The following is a 21,301-nucleotide window of genomic DNA, read 5'->3' as shown; positions in this document are numbered from 1 at the left end:
GGATGTAAGATCAAAGAAAGCTGAGGACAAGCCTTGATGCACAGCAATATATTCTAACCTCTGAACACAGAGGTGGAGCAGAGGGAAGTTCAAGGCAAAGAAACCTGATGACTGACCACTGAATTTAGGATTAGTGACATTGAGGACAGTTTCCACTGAGGACAAAGGAGTGGCAGGAAAGCAGTACTTCTTGATGATCAAGTGTAATTTTTATATATATATATATGTATATATATATATATACATACATACATACATATACACATATCAGTTCAGGCACTCAGTCATGTCCCTCTCTTTGTGACCCCATGGACTGCAGCAGGCCAGGCTTCCCTGTCCATCAGCAACTCCTGGAGCTTGCTCAAACTCATGTCCATTAAGTCAGTGATGCCATCCAACTATTTCAACCTCTGTCATCCCCTTCTTTTCATGATACTTTTAATGGACACACAGATTTTTAAATTTATTATCATATGGATCTGTCATAAATTATTACATATATATATATGTAATTATCTGTGCTAAGATTATTTTTTAAAATTGAAAGATCTCATGAGAAATAAGTGGTCCTAACAGAGACTTTATCTGAAGGACTTATGGACGCCTATTTACAATTTCTAATCTCTGTCTTGTTTGGTTTTGTTTCTTTGTTGTAGTCTCAACAATTTTATAAGTATCAGAAGAGGGATATGACAGTTAAAAAAAAGAAGAAAAAGAAAAACTGGAAAAGGCAAAGGTAAGATCCTAGTATATATACCATTATTATTCTTAAATTTCAAATTTAGAGATTAGACATTTTTTACGGCATTAAATGTATTACTAAAACATGCTTTTAATGGACACACAGATTTTTTTAATTTATTATATGAACGTGTCATAAATTGTATTTAGCTTAAAACTAGAATATTTGTAAGAGAAGAAGTGAAGGAAAGAATGAAAAAGAAAGATATGTGACATGTTGGCCATTCTAAGATCAATGTGTCATAAAATTCGTGATAGAATTCCATGTGCCTTATACATAGTTTATTGAGTTTAGAAGAGATCAGCAACTACAAAGCTGTGCTAAATGATTTGCTAATTTAGAATACTTATCTCTAGGTTTAAATAAATATTTTTCTTATTTTAATAGAACTTAGTACAATGCAAATGCTCATAGAAAAGTCAAATTGACGTTGCCTCTTATTCTGTCAAGAAATTCCAATAGAGTAGTTTTAGAATTCTGTTCCTCATCTAAAATACTTACCAGATAAGGCAGAAAATTCATCATTTAGAAAACAAAAATACACAGGAAGCCTCATGAAGGTGAGAAGGTGATATCATGTAGTCTATGCTTGAGAAGTCTTTCCCACTCACATAGGTCATTTCAGAAAATTAAACCCTATTGCATTATTTTCCCCAAATCCTCCAATCTACAAGTTAGGATACAAACCCAACCTCTTCCCTATACCTTCTCTGTAACTAGAGGTAATATTTTTCACTCTATTTTCTGACCTGCTCTCTTAGCACATGGTATCACATGTTTTCATATTTTATTTCACATATCTTTTACCTTTGAACTGTTAAACATGTGTAAGTCACATTTGGGCTTCCCCTGTGGCTCAGTGACAAAGAATCCTCCTGTCAATGCAGGAGATGTGGGTTTGATCCCAAGGTTGGGAAGATCCCCTCTCCTAGAAAAGGAAATGCCAACCCACTCCAGTACTCTTGCCTGGGAAATCTCATGGACAGAGGAGGCTACCAGGCTACTGTCCATACGATCGAAAAGAGTTGGACACAACTGAGTGACTAAACAACAACAAAAGTCACATTACCATACTGAAGTTTCCTTACTGTAGCATGGCAAGGCCTCATCATTATTCATGGATATGAAAAATGGGGTTTTATTGTTCATATCAGTGTTTTTTGCCTTTTTCATACTGTTCATGGTGTTCTCATAGCAAGAATACCAGGGTGGTTTGCCATCCCCTCCTCCAGTGGACCACGTTTTGTCAGAATGCTTCACTATGACCTGTCTGTCTTGGATGCCCCTGAACAACGTGGGCCATGGCTCATAGTTTCATTGAGTTATGCAAACTGCTTCACCTCAACAAGGTTATGATCCACCCTGAATATTCAATGGAAGGACTGATGCTAAAGCTGAAGCTCCAATATTTTGGCCACCTGATGTGAAGAGCCAACTCACTGGAAAAGAGTCTGATTCTGGGAAAGACCGAAGACAAAAGGAGAAGGGGGCAGCAGAGGATGATGGTTAGACAGCATCACTGACTCAATGGACAGGAATTTAAGCAAACTCTGGGAGATAATGAAGGACAGGGAAGCCTGGTATGCTGCAGTCCCTGGGGGTCACAAGGAGTAGCACATGACTTAGCAACTGAACAACAAAAATCAGTGTTTTTATTTATTTTTCCCTGCTTATTATTCAGGTGTTTATAGGAAAAAAAAAAAACTCCACATAATAACCCATGAAATAATATTCTACTAAGAATCTATAAATTACTCTTTCCAAGTGAAAGAAAGTATCAGCCATTCTCAAAGATTTCTTTTTTTTTTTTTAATTCTTTCACTGTAAGAGAGACAGACAGAGACAGAGAGGATGGATAGCAAGGGATTAACTCCATACTTTGCCAGGTTTTCTCCATGAAAAGTCTCTGAAAATCATCATTATGTGATTATTTTTTTTGCAAGCAATTCCTAGTTGTGCCTAAATGTGCCAGCATATTATTAGAAATGTTAAATATTAAATAATTTTGTCATTTTTCTGAATAATTTAGTAGCTGATAATATTGTTTTGAAGTACAGAAGCATCTGTACTATCATTAACTAATCTATCATTAATTTTATTAGTAGAATAATGTACTTTATTGGTTCTTTTTGATAGTTCACATTCTTTTTTTTTCTCCTAGGCTTTAGCTCCTCTCTAAGAACACTCTAATTGGATGGGTACTTTTTTTTTCTTTTTCTTTTTTAAATAAAAGAACCCTATTTTCTATCATTTGTGTGTGTGTGTGTGTGTGTGTGTGTGTGTGTGTGTGCGCATGTGTATGCATGTAAGGCAACAGAAGCTAGTTAACACAGGGGATTCACCAAGTAATGTATAACACATTCCGATGATAAATTTTTGAAATATCCATGTACTCACTGAAAGCAAGTGAGTGCTTTAAACATTAAACCACTTAATGTTATGGAATGTATTATCCTATTTTATGACATAAAAACAACTTACAAAATGGTATTTTAATAGGGTTACATGTTTGTAGTTAATACATAGATTTAAAAAAAATCTACTAGGAAGCGACGCTCACTCAAAAGTTTTACAAAATTTTTAATTTTGCACAGTGTAGAAGCACTACTTTTGAATTAAAAAAAACTTATTAAATGATCTATACAGTTAAACATAACAAAATAATTCAAAGGGCCACATAGTTTTGGATCATTTGATTTTAAAAATGACAATACTTACTATTTCTGAATCTGATCATATGGGTTTGATTTTTTTAAGTACAGAGCAGAATATTGAATTCCCAGAGATTAAGGTTGAAATGCATGTGCAGATGGTACAACCCCCAGAGACATTTGTTTCCTTCGGCACCCTTGTGTCTGCTGCCAAGATAGCGTCAAGCCAGTGTTTTGGAGTAGAGTCTATACATCACTTTCAATTGATGATGTCACACGTGCACTTGGTCTCACTAATACAGCCTCTGACTAATTATATTAAGCTTCAGTGAACCATGGAAATGTTATATACATGAGATGGCACTCTCAGAGATACACACTGACTTAACATCGGCAATGGATAAACAAGGCCCCGGTCTCAGGACACCATATGGAGTAATGAAATGCTACTTGGGATGTGGTGAAGCAGAGGCTGCATTAGGCGTTCATGAAGCATGACTGATTCATCCATGTAGAGACAAATCTTATTTTGAGCCCATATTTTACTTTTCCCCAAGTGTCTGAAAATCAGAGAGTGTGAAAAAATGCTCCTGAGAATTGAAATTCAATGTAGAAAATGGTACAATAAATAAAACTCCATGCGACCCATGGACAATTTTGATCATACAGAGCATTCTTGCTAATGGCTCCAAAGATTTAACACCCAAGCCATGAAAAAAGCATTTTCTAGTAAGGATCCTTGGCTTTGATATTCCCTTTCCTCCCCAGGCTGACACAGTCCTAATTTACTGATGGTTGGGAATTCATGATGCATAATTCTACTTTATGTATCAGTCTCTAATTAACAGGAGGAACTGTCTAGGAGTAAAAAGTCTTGTAAGCCTGAATTTTTACTTTTTCTCTTTGTAGGCTGGAAACCTAAAACATGTATTTATTTAGCACTTCATGAAACAAATTAACTTAATAATTTGGAGTTCTGTTTGAAGGTGAATTTATTTCATCATTATAATAGACTTATGATAGGTAGTTTTATTACAAATTTCTGTCCATTTTACTTTGAATTTAGTAAGACTCTTCTCTACTGGATGAGGTTCTAAAATACTATCTCTTTTTTTTAAGAACTTTTCCAGAAATAAAATACCTTTACTCAAAAATTTGTCATGTTTAGCCTGCCAAGTATCTTGCAATAATGCTGATACTTATTTACAACAAAAATGTCTAACTGGGGAATAAATAATTGCCTGCTCTTACTACATTGAACACTTTCCTTCAAAAAGTTTATATCTCTGCTATATTCAGGATATTTAAGAAAGTTGACAAAGAAATTAGATATTGTTATCACATGAAAAGAATCTATTTTGATTAGAACATTTTGTACACATGTTACAAAATTCAGACATAGTAATCCCTGAAACTGTGTTTTATTGAGAACCTAATAGTTAATACACTGAGTAGGAATTTTATATTTAATATATAAATATATAACTTCTGTTAATAGAACTCTACCAATGGAAGTATTTTTCTATTGTAAATTTGAGGTTTGAAGTTTTGCTAGTATTTATTGAGTATTTAAGAGTTTTACAATCTTTGTTGACTTGAAATTATAACAGAGTAGTACCTTACAGATAAGAAAATTGAGAATCAGAGGACTTTAGTTGTGTTTCCAATGTCACATAGTTTAGTAAGTGGTAGAGATGTTAACCAAATTCTCTATGTCTCATTTTTTTTTCCAGCAATGAGTCTTCCTTTTATGGATTTCCTTCTTCAATATTATTTATGAACATCCTAGCAGAGTGTATGAAGTTGTGAAGAAAGACCACATTCTATTTCTGTTTGTGTTGACATACTACGTAGAAGAGTACCTTATACACAATAAGACTTCAGTGAAAGCTAATTAAGTCTAAGGTAACATTATGAATCAGGAATTTATATGATTAATCATTTCCAAACATACTGAGCATTAGTCCTTTAACAGACCCATTGCAAAGGATCATTTTGTTGGGCCTACACAGTCTCTGTACATGAGACTTGGTGTGTGTGTGTGTTTGTGTGCACCCACACGTGTGCATGTATTTACAACTTGAATGAATTCCAAAGTAATTTCATAGAAACATATGCAAACACTGTATTTCCAGGTTTTCTTTGTTAACTCTCAGTTCATCTTTCCCCATGGCAACAATTTGCTATAGATAAGCAGCTGACTTGTTTTTAGGGAACATGTGCTCTCCAGTTCATCACAGTCCCCACTTCTTGTAACCTTTAGGTTACCTTTCTGGTCCTATAGGTAACTGCTTTAATGATTTTCTGCTGTGCAATTGTTTAAAGCTATGTATTTCCTAAAGTGATAAAACAGCAGAAATTTTTAAAAATCCACAATCACGCTGTTACAATATAATGTTGTGATATGTAATATTTGTATTTAAGGGACACAATTTTATGTTATACTTGACATTATCATAAAATGGTAAGAAATTTACATTAAAGCTGATCTTTAAATAAAATGCTGTGTCCAGATTTCCACAAGAGGTAGGAGAAAAGAGAATGGTAGTAGAAAGTCATTTTTATTTTGAATAAATTATGACTCAGCTTTTACGTGTGGTTGTGTTGAGAGAGCAGATGCAATCTTCTGTAGAGAAGGCTTTTGTGCATGCTGCTGCTGCTGCTGTCGCTTCAGTCATGTCTGACTCTGTGCGACCCCATGGACGGCAGCCTACCAGGCTCCTCCGTCCCTGGGATTCTCTAGGCAAGAACACTGGAGTGGGTTGCCATTTCCTTTTCCAATGCATGAAAGTGAAAAGTGAAAGGGAAGCCGCTCAGTCACGTCCGACTTCTAGCGACCCCATGGACTGCAGCCTACCAGGCTCCTCCCTCCATGGGATTTTCCAGGCAAGAGTACTGGAGTGGGGTGCCATTGCCTTCTGCTTTTGTGCATGAGTAGGACACTAAGAATGGCAATGGAACACCACAAGAGGGACAGATGTATGCTCGCAAAATGGCAACAGCTGCTCTACCCTTCTCTAAGCCACAGAGCATACCAGAAAGTGTTTGATTTTTGCAATATATTTTGATAATGATGGACCTCTGCATATTTAAACTCCTGATAAATAGCATTTCTTAGGCTTGAAGATTCCCTTTTGTTATTTGAGTAAAGATAACTTGTTTTCTAGAACAGAAACTTAACATTAGATAACCTTGTTTCAACTTTTACTTGAAGAGATGACTAAAACACTGTTTCACTTTTCAAATGAAATTTACTGTCTAAATATTCCAGACACAGAAGATTATTCAAATGTTAGTTTAGATATATATATATAAAGTTTGAGTGACACATTTTAATAACCGAAATGTTTCAAAATCTCAAATCTTGAAAAAAGTTTAGAAGAGATTAGTAAGGAATTTTTTTTTCTTTGCTCTGTCATCACCTAGATATGCACTAAGACATTGTGCATGTAAAAGCCCATGAAAGTTTAAAATGAAAGGAGGGCTGAGTAATATTCCATTGTGTATATGTACCACAGCTTCCTTATCCATTCGTCTGCTGATGGACATATAGGTTGCTTCCATGTCCTGGCTATTGTAAACAGTGCTGCGATGAACATTGGGGTACACGCGTCTCTTTCAATTCTGGTTTCCTCGGTGTATATGCCCAGCAGTGGGATTGCTGGGTCATATGGCAGTTCTATTCCCAGTTTTTTAAGGAATCTCCACACTTTTCTCCATAGTGGCTGTACTAGTTTGCATTCCCACCAACAGTGTAAGAGGGTTCCCTTTTCTCCACACCCTCTCCAGCATTTATTGCTTGTAGACTTTTGGATAGCAGCCATACATTTGAATCGGTTCTACTGAGATGGATAAAACTGGAGCCCATTACACAGAGTGAAGTAAGCCAGAAAGAAAAACAACAATACAGTATACTAATGCATATATATGGAATTTGAAAGATGGTAACGATAACCCTATATGCGAGACAGAATAAGAGACACAGATGCATGGAACAATTTTATGGACTCTGAGGGAGAAGGTGAGGGTGGGACGTTCTGGGAGAATAGCATTGAAACATGTATATTATCATATGTGAAACAGAACACCATTCCATGTTCGATGCATGAGACAAGTGCTCAGGGCCGGGGCAATGGGATGACCCAGAGGGATGGGATGGGGAGGGAGGTGGGTGGGGGGTCCAGGAAGGGGAACACATGTAAACCCATGGCTGATTCATGTCAATGTATGGCAAAAACTATTACAATATTGTAAAGTAATTAGCCCCCAACTAAAATAAATAAATTTATTTAAAAAAAAAAAAATGAAAGGAGGGATGTTTCATGAGGCTTTGCAAAGTAGCTATATAGAAAAGTATGTTATTTAGCTATATTAAATAGCATACATTGTAGATGTAGGTTTAGATTTTATATGAAGGCATTCTCTTCTCCAGTGCAGATCTATCTTCATTAGAACTAGCAGGGTGCTTAATTTACTGGAATTGATAAATATAGTGATAATGATATGATGTAGGAACAAATCTCTTAAAAAAAACCACACACACAAAACTCTCATGTTTGCTGTTCAAGTAGCAAAGAAGTTTAACCAAGTTTGGTATTCTAAGAAAAGTCACACATGTAAGTATTGTAGACTTATTTCTTTCCTTTGGAACCACTCTTACCATAATTGAAAAAGCTATGTTCATGCACTAGCCAAGCTATGTCAGCTTTCTGGACTTCATCTGCCCATAAATAAATGGTAATAAACATACATTCATGGTCTAAATCAGATGGCAGGATTCACAGAGCTGGCACAATCCCTTAAAAATTTAGCCTTACAAACTGTATTTTCAATAGTCAATGAATGTAGCCAGTTTAAAAAAAAAATGTTTTTTATTCTGAGTCTTATGATGGCTTCACGCACATTTAAGATCATAGATTTAAGACTGAACTGGTATAAAATTTTATTTTTTTTCTTAGAAACTACCTTTGCCTTTTTCTAGTAGTACCCCACAAGCACAATTATATACAACCCAGATTTTCCTTGCAATGCTTATTAATTCTTTATTTTTTTCAGTTAGAAGCCTGAAGTAAATGCAATGTGCAAAAACTGAAAAAAAAAAATACGTGCAGAAAAAATGTAGTGTTTGTAACAGAGAGCTAAAAAAATAGACTCCTTAAACCCTAAAGTTCTAATTGGACAGCATAGACTGAATTATTATTCCCAAAGGGTCTGTATATCTAGTGTTTTGCACTTAGTAGGTACTCAGTAAACACCTATGAAATGAGTGAACGAATAAATGAAAAAAAAAATACACCTTTTTACTTCTCCATAGATGAAACTACTCCATAGAACAGATTTCACTGATTTAAAAATAACAATTATTTTAAGTGTTCTGTTTTGAGTTCTGAGAGGAAAGTAATAGAAAATGTGATCCATGCCCTCAATATCTTACCTGTAGAAAGATGACATAAATACTTGCAAACATGAATACCTCCTCCATAATGATCTACTTAGGAGTTCTGAAAAGTAACTGTAGAAATATTACTTGACAGTATACAATTTATTGCCAGTGACTGACTGTCTGAGTAATCAGTTCAGGCTGGATTGCTCATGGGAAGTTTTTAAAGAATCAGTAATGGATTACTAGTTTTGAAGAATGGACATAGTAAATCTAAAAGAAAAGAACAGAATGGAATGCCATTCTGGTTGAGAGGATGGCAATCGAAAGTGAAATTTTTAAATAAAGAACCAGTTATGTTTAGGAGACTCAACAAATCAGTTTAGGAAATGAGTACTAGTTGATAAAGCTAAGGATAAGAATACAAACACACCAGGCTGAACCTTAAATAAAAGCTTATAGAAACAGTCATTTCTTATATTTGGTTTGGACTTGAAAGCAAGATATACTGAAATGCCATTATAGCACCCAGTCTTTGTACCCAAATTCATTGTATCACTTTGTTCCTTCTCCCTTTCCCTATTATTTTCTAAAATTGTCTATGCTCAATTTTATTTCAAAAATAGGCCCAGAAGCAGAGTATTAGCATTGTACATTCAAGAAAAATAAGAAGATTCCATTATGGATGTAAATAACTAGCTAATGTAATCCAGTCACCATGGGCAAATTCAGTAATATTCTAAACTATTCTATACACATTAATATATTTTCAGTCTTTCCCCTTAAAAAGCACTAATAAAAAAATCAGGATTTTTTTTTCTGATGGGTTCTTCTTTGTGTTATGTTGAAGATTTGCTTGCATATCAAGAAATATTTAAAGTATTTGCCAACATTTATGGGCTTCTCAAAGGATTCAAAGCCACTAGAAACATCCATTAAAATGAGTCCTAGACAATTCAAGTGGCTTTGAAACTTTATCATGAATCTTCAAAAATTTCTGGCAAATAGCTGATTGTCAGCTATAAGGAATTTCAATCTTTGTATATATATTGCCATTATAAAATTATACTAAAATAGAATGTCAGCTGTCCTATATAGATACTACACATATGCACATAAAAGTGATTGATAAGTTGACTGATTTAAAATTTTAGTTAGAATTTTGCCTCAATGAAATTATGATGTAGGCTCAGATGATTGTTGGCATCTGAATTACCAGGTCTTTCCCTAATAGTCCTAGTTCAAGTTTAATCTTCTAGGGCATCAATCCTGGGCCTTGGCTCTTCTAACTCTTGCACTAAATCTTATTTCTGCCGAATGTGTGCTTGTCAACAAGTTATTCCTTCTACTGGACTAAATCTTTCCTTCTGTTGTTTCATAGTATTTTGCTTAAACTGCTTTAAATTCCCACATGTATTTTCATATAGTATGTCCAAAGATTTTGTGTACTGTATTTTCTTATTTAGAGTTGCTTGTGCAAGATTTTTTTTTTTTTTGGTCCAAGTAAATTGTGAAATCTCTTTCAGGGAAGAAAATAAGTTTTGTCTGTGTTGTTAAATTTCCAACAATTTGTTTAAAATGACAAAAAATAACTTAGTTTCTTTATTTTTTTCTTAAGCCCTTAACTAACCAGTTAATATTTTCCTTATTACTAAGATCTTTATTGTTTTCTTGTATTGCAACAAATACAATTTGCTACTATTTTGACCATTTACACGTGCATATATATTTAATGACTCTCCCATGTATTAGAATATAAAACTTGTGAGGTCAGAAACTGTGTTGTCTTTCCACCCTTGCTTACCTTTTCACATTTAAATCTTATAAAGCATAACTTCATTCTGCACAGGACTTCATAAGCTGTTGATTGATTTCAATTAAACATATCAATGTTAAAAAAAGAAAGAAAAAACAACAGAGGTATCCTAAAGTTTTAAAGGGAATGACAAAGATTAATAAATAGCCAGACAATTGTGGCAAGTGTTATAATCCAAGTGACACAGCCCAGTACCACACAATTCATAGCACACATTCCCATCAGTAATTGTGCATTAGAAGGAAAGATGGAAGGAGGGAAAGAAAGAGAAAAGGGGTGGGTTAAAGAAGAGGACTTTTCTTATTTTGTTATTTACAAACCACAAAATTTTAAATTTACCGACTATATTTTAGTAAGTTATTAGTAGTTTTTGCACGTGATTTTGCCCCAGAAATATGATATGCACATATAAATATTAAAATTTTCATAACATTTAAGAAATGATGGAATTACTAGCATGACAATCCCAAGACCACAATCTTCAAGCAAAGTACACATTTCTTAGTATTATTATAATTAATTTTTTCTCTTAATCCATAGAGAGTATCACACCTTTCTTGAAACTACTTCAGGGTAATTTTCAATTCAAATGAACTTTACAAAAATACACATTATTTTGTTTTTTTCCTTACAAAATCCACAGATGTTTGAAAAACTGGTGAAGACATTGTTTACATCTGTAATTGCTTTGTCGCTCTGACAATGTAAGTTAGTTTCACAAGCATGCATCTTTCATCTACATGGTACCCTCATGCTCAAAGTTGCAGAACTTCCGTTCAGTAAGAAGACAAGGACCCATTCTCAAGGATTTCAATGTCTATATAGGTTGCTGTTATCTGGTTGTAGTTGCAGATTTTTTTTCTTCCTCTTTCTCCTCCTCCTTTTCCTTTCTACTCTCCTCCCTCTCCTGCTCCCTACTCACAACCTTTTTACTGCTTTATCTTCTCCTTGTAGTTTTGTGTATATCTAATTATCTGGGAAAGTGCGAACTAGATTTCTCTACCAAACATGAGTAGTTTGACTTTGACAGTCTCGTTTGCAGTGAAAGATCTGAAGAATTATAGCAGCTGGCAAATTATTTTACTCAAGAATTTAAAGCTTTAGCTATCTAAAGTTTCCTAGTATTACATGTCTTAAGATATCAATGTGTAAATTATAGGTGACCTAAGAGACACCCTCGGAGAAGACAATGGCAACCCAATCCAGTACTCTTGCCTGGAAAATCCCATGGACGGAGGAGCCTCGTAGGCTGCAGTCCATGAGGTCGCAAAGAGTCGGACACGATTGAGTGGCTTCCCTTTCACTTTTCCCTTCCATGCATTGGAGAAGGCAATGGCAACCCACACCAGTGTTCTTGCCTGGAGAATCCCAGGGACGGAGGAGCCTGGTAGGCTGCCGTCTATGGGGTCGCACAGAGTCGGACACGACTGAAGCGACTTAGCAGCAGCAGCAGCAGCAGCAGCAGCAGCAAGAGAGACCCTATTTACCATCATTTTACAAAGTGATCTTAGGGAAAGCTCAAAAGTGTACTGTGTGTGTCTGTATAAATACCCATCTTCCTCATGTGCTCGGATTTATATACAAAATTTTGACTAGCATTAGTGGAAGTTATACACGTACATAAATAATTACTCTCTTCAATTTACTTGGAGTCAACTCCTTCCAGTGCTTTCAGAATTTTCAATCATCATTAATGTTCAGTACAGACTTAAGCTATGTCTCTACAGTCAAAGGATCCGGAAAATGTACTAGATCCAAAAGATTTAGATATATTTGTTTCATGTTCAGTTCAGTTCAGTTCTGTCACTCAATCATGTCTGACTCTGTGCGACCCCATGGACTGCAGCACGCCGGACTTCCCTGTCCATCAACAACTCCTGGAGCTTGCTCAAACTCATGTCTCACGTTACAACCATGCAAGTTCACCATGCAACGATGTAACATGAAGATTGCAATCTAGAAAGGGGTTTCTTACTAAAATTCAACCATGCTGGCACCCAGATTTGGGCTTTCAGACTCCAAAACTATGAGAAATAAATTTCTGTTGTTTATAATCCACCTGGTCTGAGATATTTTGCTATGGCAGTGCACGTGGACTAAGCCAGCCCCTTTCACAGGTGGTAAACTATGAGCTGTAATGTAATCTGTGCTCTAAAGTGAAGTGGTCTGAGTCTTCTAATGCTAGAAGTCAAAACCAAAGAGTAATGTAGGTGGGCCCACAGGTGCTGGACTTTTAAGAGCTGTCAGAAATCCTGCCCATGTCTTTCAGTTGAAACAGTTGTGCAAAAGTAACCTAAATGAATAAAGACAGTATTCTCAAGTTGACACAGAACATAAATTTTATAATTTTTGTTCTCATTAAAGAGGAAATTTTGTTTGATGGGGAAACATTATATAGTTTATCCACCTTGGCTAGTATTGAAGTCTCTAACATGTCAGTAATTTAAAAATCCACAGCAGCATGCAGAAACAAAATAAATATTCTAACATTCTCTCTTGTTATAATATATGCCACAAGCCTTTCCATCATAACTTAACTTTACTCAAAGTCCTACTATATATGAACTCAATTTATTATAGTTTGTCAAATATGTATCCATTCTAAATTATTGTGTAAGCATTGAATGTTTGATGTAATATGAGACTAAGAAACAATGTATCTTGCAATGTATATTATCAAAAATAGAGAAAAAATAAATAACCTTTTACTAACATTGTTAGAGATAGTGATCATGAGATAGCAAATAGGCAAAATTCTCAGTAAACATTAATCTTTATCACTAATGAAGTAATATAAAATACTATTATTTTTAATCCCTTAATTTAGCATGCAATCTATGTTTCTATTCTCTTTAAGCATATGTAACTGATATCTATCTATCCATCTGAACCTTCATGGTTTTATCTTTAAAACTAACAATATTAATACAAAAGTATTAAGTGGTTAAGTATGTTTTAATGTAGTTAAAATAGTACCTGACACATTAGAGGTAGTATTATGTGCCTAATGTGTCAGGCACTATTTTAACTACATTAAAACATACTTAACCACTTAATACTTACAAAAGCTTCATGATATAGATACTATTTTCATTTCCATTGTTTCCTGTTTTGGAAATTAAAGCACAGAAAGATCTAGATTTTCCCTCCAAATCATGTAGCAAACATGCACCAGATCTAGACCAGATGTCCCAGCTCTGAAGTTGTTAGGTTGTTGTTCTTAACAGGTTAGTACCACTGACTATTCATCCATCACACAGAAGCTTTATGAAGAATATTAATAACAAATGCTGCATTTAGCACAAAGAAGAAAAAAATAAGAATTTTATAAATGTATATACATCAATATTAAAACTTACAGAAGGAGACTTCATTGTACTTGAGGAGAAAATCTGTATTTTCTTCATACATACCAAGATTTGAGTATCAGTATCACAAGTGGCACTAGTGGTAAAGAATCCGCCTGTCAATGCAGGAGACATAAGAGACACGGGTTCAATCCCTGGGTCGGGAGAATGCCCTGGAAAATGGCATGGAAACCCACTCTAGTATTTTTGCCTGGAGAATCCCATGGACAGAGGAACCTGGCAGGCTACAGTCCACAAGGTCTCAGAAAGTCAAACATGACTGAAGTGACTTAACACAGCACAGCACATAGTTAATAACATGGCAAATATTCTTGAAGCCTCTAATATAACTCAGGCACTCTGGTAGACAGTCTAACTGATATACCTCGCTATATTGAAGCACTACTTGAATCCTACAAGTTATTTTCTAACAATCATATTTTATGGGTAAAGGATTAAGTTTCATGGAGATTATTCAGGAGTCTTTTAAAGTGACACGTCCAGTTAACTATGCCATTGTAATAAAAACCTAGATATTTCTAACTCCACAGAGACATTTGAGAACTACTACAATGACAAGGAATAGAGCTGAAGATCTTATAAGTCTCTCACTAGCCCCTCTTCTTATCACAGTAGCCAATTAATGACAAAATGAGACTTCTGTATTTTCCCTAACACAATTTTATTTCTTTTTATGAAATTTATCTCTACTTGGTAATATATTTTATCATTTTTTAATTAGAATGAAAACCATGAAAGAAGGAAGTTTATTTTGTTCAATGAATATTTATCCATGAATAGGAACTTAAGAAAATTATATTTAGGCAAGAAGTACCTCAGTGTTAACTATGAATATAGAAATTTTAACACTTGCCTTCCATTTAAAAACAACCCTAGTGCTCTGGCTAATGTCTACTTGGGAAAGAAATCTCTGTTTCATAAGATAAACAAAGTTTTCTTAAAACTAATATTTTATATTAAATGAATACCTCATAATTAATTAATTAATTATCATGCAGTAAAATAAGTGAAGGCATTCTAATATTTGGAGGACAAACATCAGATGCCCAGAAAGATAAGGCTATTTTACTTTTTCACTTTGCATCTCATAGAAAATGATACAAAAAAGCACACTATAGAACAACAGTCTGCCAACATGCACCTATTATTTAAAAGCAGAGAACTTGGAGATCGACAGTACCAGTTTTGGAGGTTATATACAAAAATGAGGGAGTTTTCAAGGAATATAAATAGAGGAAAATGAGGTTTATGAGAGTCACATTAAATAATTACAAACATGACCAATTTCTTAACTCTCCTTTTGTGTACACTTTTTAAATGTATTTTACTATTCTCCATCAATAATGGAATCTATTTCCCTATTTTTGAATCTGAGCTAGTCTGTGGCTTACAGCAAAAGTGGTGATGTGTGAGTTACAAACTGAGGCTTCAAGAGTGCTTACATGGTTTCATGCACTCTTTTACAAGGCTTCCTCAACTCGTGAACAACAGGAAGCCTAAGCTGGCTGATGAGGAAGAAAACTCATATGGGTCAGAGTCACCCTGGATGGCCCATCCCAGGCCCCAGGGATGTGAGTGATCCTAGCCAAGATTATTAATGATTCAGGAAACTCACCAGTTGACCATAAGTGACTGAGCATGAACATCAGAGAACAATCAAATCTGGGCCTGAACAGAAAAAATAGCCCATCTCACCTGCAGACTAAGTAAACAAAGGTTGCTGTTTTTATCCACTGAGTTTTGGAGGATAATTTGTTACATGGAGTTATTGCTGTAATTAATAGCTGATTCACCAGCAAAATCTCACTAAAATTTGCTATCTAGTGTTCTAAATCTGTCATTAACAGATAAAGTGACTATAAATGAATTATTTACCTTTTACTTCTTAATTTTTACAATGTCAAAAGAAAGGTATGGAGATTTATTCAAATAACTTCTAAAACCTTTTTTTTTTTTCTCATATCTTAGGGGTCTAGGAAATGGAAGAACTTGAATTCTAGAATGCAATCTATAAATTAAGCCTTTCAGAAAAATAAACTTTTGTCTCTTAAAAATAATGATTAGAGAAACGATTTCATTACTAACATATTGTTTCTCATTTCTAGTGTTTATAAATAAAAGCAATAAAAAAATGAGTATTGAAGTTGGAAGATATTTGCCAGTAAAAACATTAAAAGGCTCTAAAAGTGAACGAGCTGTTTGCCCAGCGAGGGGAAGAACAAAATCAAATTAAAATATTGGAAGTACATTCAACTGCTTATGGATGAAAAAAGAAGCATCCAGGCAAACAAAATCAAAGCCCCTGAAAATTATATAAATATATTTGGCTCTTATAGACAGCAAACAAGTATGTAGAATTATAAAAATGATAATATTGGTATTCTAAAAATATAGTGAAGAGTCGTATATGTTTTATAGGAGACAGCATATTAACATATTATTATTCTGATTCCTGGATAAAAGGAACTCTTATATCTTAAAGAAAGTGAATTATAATGCATATTTATCTGAGTCAGATTTTTAAAAGTAAATTCACAGAACTCTCTAAGCATTGGTATTAAATGAAAGGGTTAGGCCGAGAACAAATTATAACAAAGGTAATTGTAACTTCCTCTTACGGACTTTCATTTAAACTAAGTGGCCAAAAAGCTATTTTAACAGATAAAATTATTTCAGGGCAGAGATTACTGGGTGATGATTCTACCTCTCCATGATAAGGTTTTTACATTTTTATAAGATTTTATAATAAAGCCTTTGACTGTGTGGATCACAATAAACTGGAAAATTCTTAAAGAGATGGGAATACCAGATCACCTAACCTGCCTCTTGAGAAATCTGTATGAAGGTTAGGAAGCAACAGCTAGAACTGAGCATGGAACAACAGACTGATTCCAAATAGAGAAAGGAGTATGTCAAGGCTGTATATTGTCACTCTATTTATTTAATTTATATGCAGAGTACATCATGAGAAACGCTGGGCTGGAGGAACACAAGCTGGAATCAAGATAGCAGGGAGAAATATCAATAACCTCAGATAAGCAGATGACACCACACTTATGGCAGAAGGTGAAGAACTAAAGAGCCTCTTGATGAAAGTGAAAGACGAGAGTGAAAAAGTTGGCTTAAAGCTCAACATTCAGAAAACTAAGATCATGGCATCTGGTCCCATCACTTCATGGCAAATAGATGGGGAAACAGTGGAAACAGTGGCTGACTGTATTTTTTGGGTCTCCAAATCACTGCAGATGGTGATTACAGCCATGAAATTAAAAGACTCTTACTCCTTGGAAGGAAAGTTATGACAAACCTAGATAGCATATTAAAAACCAGAGACATTACTTCGCCAACAAATGTCCATCTAGTCAAGGCTATGGTTTTCCAGTGGTCATGTATGGATGTGAGAGTTGGGCTATAAAGAAAGCTGAGCACTGAAAAATTGATGCTTTTGAACTGTGGTGTTGGAGAAGACTCTTGAGAGTCCCTTGGACTGCAAGGAGATCCAGCCAGTCCATCCTAAAGGAGATCAGTCCTGAGTGTTCATTGGAAGGACTGATATTGAAGCTGAAACTCCAATACTTTGGCCACATGATGCGAAGAGCTGACTCATTTGAAAAGACCCTGATACTGGAAAAGATTGAGGGCAGGAGGAGAAGGGAATGACAGAGGATGAGATGGTTGGATAGCATCACTGACTCAACGGACATGGGTTTGGGTGAACTCTAGGAGTTGGTGATAGACAGGGAGGCCTGGTGTGCTGCAGTTCATGGGGTTGCAAAGAGTCGGACACGACTGAGCAACTGAATTGAACTGATCTGATAATATCTTAACCTAAAAGTAATAAACATCTATGAGAGAAATCAGTTAAAACTGAAATTTTGGGATAGTGGTAACAGCCACTCTTTCCATACCTTGATGAGCCTCATTATGAAGAAACACCTACCTATATGCAGAAAATAATATGAATAGAAAGAAAGTTGATTTTGCACTTTGATTATATTGAATGATAAAATAACTCATGAACCTTTTTCCTAATTATTTGCACTTTCTGAGGTCTGGACAATGACTAAGCCATGTAATTCTATCTGCTGTTTGTTTCAGCATCTGCACATCACTAATCTACCTTATTCTTTCTTCCAAAACAAACTTTTCTTTCTTATTATTTTTAGAGAAGCTAATTGTTCAGCTACTCAAGGTGTGAGTGTGTGTGTGCATATATACACACACACACATATATATATGTATATAATATACAACATATAGCACTAGCATATGTAGAGAAGTCGTCAGTCATGTCTGACTCTTTGCGACCCCACGGACTGTAGTCTACCAGGCTCCTCCCATACTGGAGTGAGTTGCCATTTCCTTCTCCAGAGGATCTTCCCCACCCAGGGATCGAACCCGGGTCTCCCACATTGTAGGCAGATTCTTTACCATCTGAGCCACCAGGGAAGTCTATGGGTAATATATAATTCTAGCATATGGGTGATATATAATTATGTAAATTTAATATATATGTGTGTGTGTGTGTGTGTGTGTGTGTGTGTGTGTGTGTGTGTGTATCACATATAAAATTTAGAAGCAGGAAAAAAATTCAAACTATCTTTAACAATAAGCTCATCTTGAGGTCCAGAAATAGAGCAGACTTCAATCTTTGAATTGGTCAGTGGTCCAACAATGTTATTATCATGGCTTCATTTGCTGGGAGTCATCTACCGGCAAGGCTGGTTCCCCTCTGCTCATAAATCACTGAAATGGCAGTGGGACTAGATTATTTTTCTTTTACTATTTTCCTTGTGGTTGGGTTTGGTTCAGGAGTCTAAACATGACTTAAAATTTGGGCAAGGTGGGTAACAAATGCTAATTAACTTAAGAACAGATTTTGAAACTATCATTTTCAAAGGGTTTGGAATTCCTATAATTAGATAAGCTATACAAAAACTCAGGTACTGTGGATGGTATGCTCTTTCCTGACACATATAGACTACATTTTTAAAAAGTAGATGATTGAACAAAATTGAAGTTTTGCCATGAAGGAGGGAGGTGAGGGTGGATGATGAGGCTGACAAACAACTGTTGCCATAAAAATATTTATCTTATGGAGTCTGAGGAAAGGCAGTACAAGTGTTTTCAAATATTGAAGAATAGCAGCCTGGAAATTGATAATATACAATTAAAATTATATCTCATTTCCAGAGAGATGAGCATGGTTATCATACAAAGAAAAATCATTAAACTAAATGATTGTACTAACTGATCTATATTTTTAGGCAAATTAAATTTTGCATGACTTCCTATAAGGCTATTTAAACTGTTTATTACTAAAACATTAACTTAAAATTTCTTAGATTCAAAATTAAGATAGAGTATCCAGACAAGATAGACATAAATCCATGTGAAATTATTGTTACATATATGCCTACAAATCATTGATTACACTGCCAATAACACTTAAATCATTACATATGCCACTCTCAATTATTATCTTTCACTTTAGTTAAATCAATAGATAGCTTGTTTACATCACAAGCAAGTGGTATTTATCCAGGTATGTAAGACTAACTCAACATGCAAAAATCAATTAAGTAATCTACCACATCAATAAACTAAAAAAGAAACATAGCCTGATAGTATCAATAGATGCAAAATACCTTATCGACTCATGACAAAATATCTCAGTAAACTAGATGTAGAGGAGAAGTTTCTCAACTTGATAAAGAATATGTACAAAAAAATCTACGACTAACATAATACTTAATGGTGGGAAACTTGAATCTTCTCTACTAAGGTCAGAAACAAGATAAGAATGTCCCCTCTTGCTACAGCTTTTCAACATTTTACTGAAAGTCCTCGCTAATGCAATAAAAAAAGAAAAAAAAATAAAGATATATAGATTGTAAGGGAAGAATAAAACCAGCTTTGTTCACAGATGACATAACCTTCTATGTAGAAAATTTGAAAGAACTGACCAAGAAAGCAAACAAACTTTTGACTCTAATAAGCAATTATAGTAAAGCTTTAGGATACAAGGTTAAAACATAAAAATCAATTGTTTTCTTATATAATAAGCAAACAAGTAGAATTTGAAATTAAAAACACAATATAATTTACATGGCATACCTAAAATGAAATACTTACAGAAACATCTCAAAATATATGTACAAGATCTTGATGAGGGAGACTATAGTACTCAGATGAACAAAATCAAAGAAGTAAGTAAACAGAGATATATTTCAGGCTTATGGGTAGAAAGTCAATATTATTATGATATTTGTTTTTAACAATCTGTAGATTCCATACAATTTCAGTCAAAGTTTCATAAATAAAACAAAAAAAAGAGAACCCTCAGAATGGGAGAATATATTTGCAAATGAAGAAACTGACAAGGGATTAATCTCCAAAATATATAAACAGTTTATCCAATTCAATATCCAAAAACAAATAGTCAAAAAATGGGCAGAAAATCTAAATAGACATTTTTCCAAGGAAGACATACAGATGGCAAAAACAGCACATAAAAGATGCTCAGCATCACTAATTATTAGAGAAATGCAATTCAAAACTATATATAATGAGTTTTCACACTGGTCAGAATGGCAATCATAAAAAATCTACAAACAATAAATGCTGGAAAAGGTGTGAAGAAAAGGGAACACTTCTACTTTTTTGGTGGGGATGTAAATTGGTATAGGTACTATGAAGAACAGTGTTAAGGTTCCTTAGAAAAGTAAAAATAGATCTACCATATGACCCAGAAATTTCATTCATAGGCATACACCAGAGAAAACTATAATTTGAAAAGATACATGCACTCCAATTGCAGCACTAGTTACAATAGCCAGGACATGTGAGCAACCTAAGGGTCCAATAACTTAGGAATAAATATAGAAGATGTGGTACCATGAAATATTACTCAGCCAGAAAAGAAGAATGAAATAAGGCTGTTCACAGCAAAATGGATGGAATTAGATGTTGTCATACTGAAGGAATTAAGACAGATACAGAAATACAAATATTATATCATGATATTGCTTATTGTGGAATCTAAAAAAAGGGTACAAATGAACTTTATAAAACAAAAGTAGAATCACAGATGTAGAAAACAAACTAGTGGTTACCAGAGGATTTGGGGGGAGGGATAAATTGGGAGACTGGTGTTGAAAACACTTACTACTTTACATATAGTAGATAACTAATAAGAACCTGCTGTATAGCACAAGGAACTCAATACTCTCTAATGGCCTATATGGGAAAAGAATCAAAAAAAAAAAAAGGCTTGGATAAACCTATATGTATAACTGATTCACTTTGCTGTATACCTGAAACTAACACAATATTGTAATTACT

The sequence above is a fragment of the Giraffa tippelskirchi genome, chromosome 2 (assembly GCF_054371585.1).
Source record: "Giraffa tippelskirchi isolate mGirTip1 chromosome 2, T2T-mGirTip1v1.2.pri, whole genome shotgun sequence".
In the NCBI taxonomy this organism is placed as follows: Eukaryota; Metazoa; Chordata; class Mammalia; order Artiodactyla; family Giraffidae; genus Giraffa; species Giraffa tippelskirchi.
The sequence above is the reverse complement of the archived record's forward strand: the minus strand, read 5'-3'. Positions refer to the sequence as shown.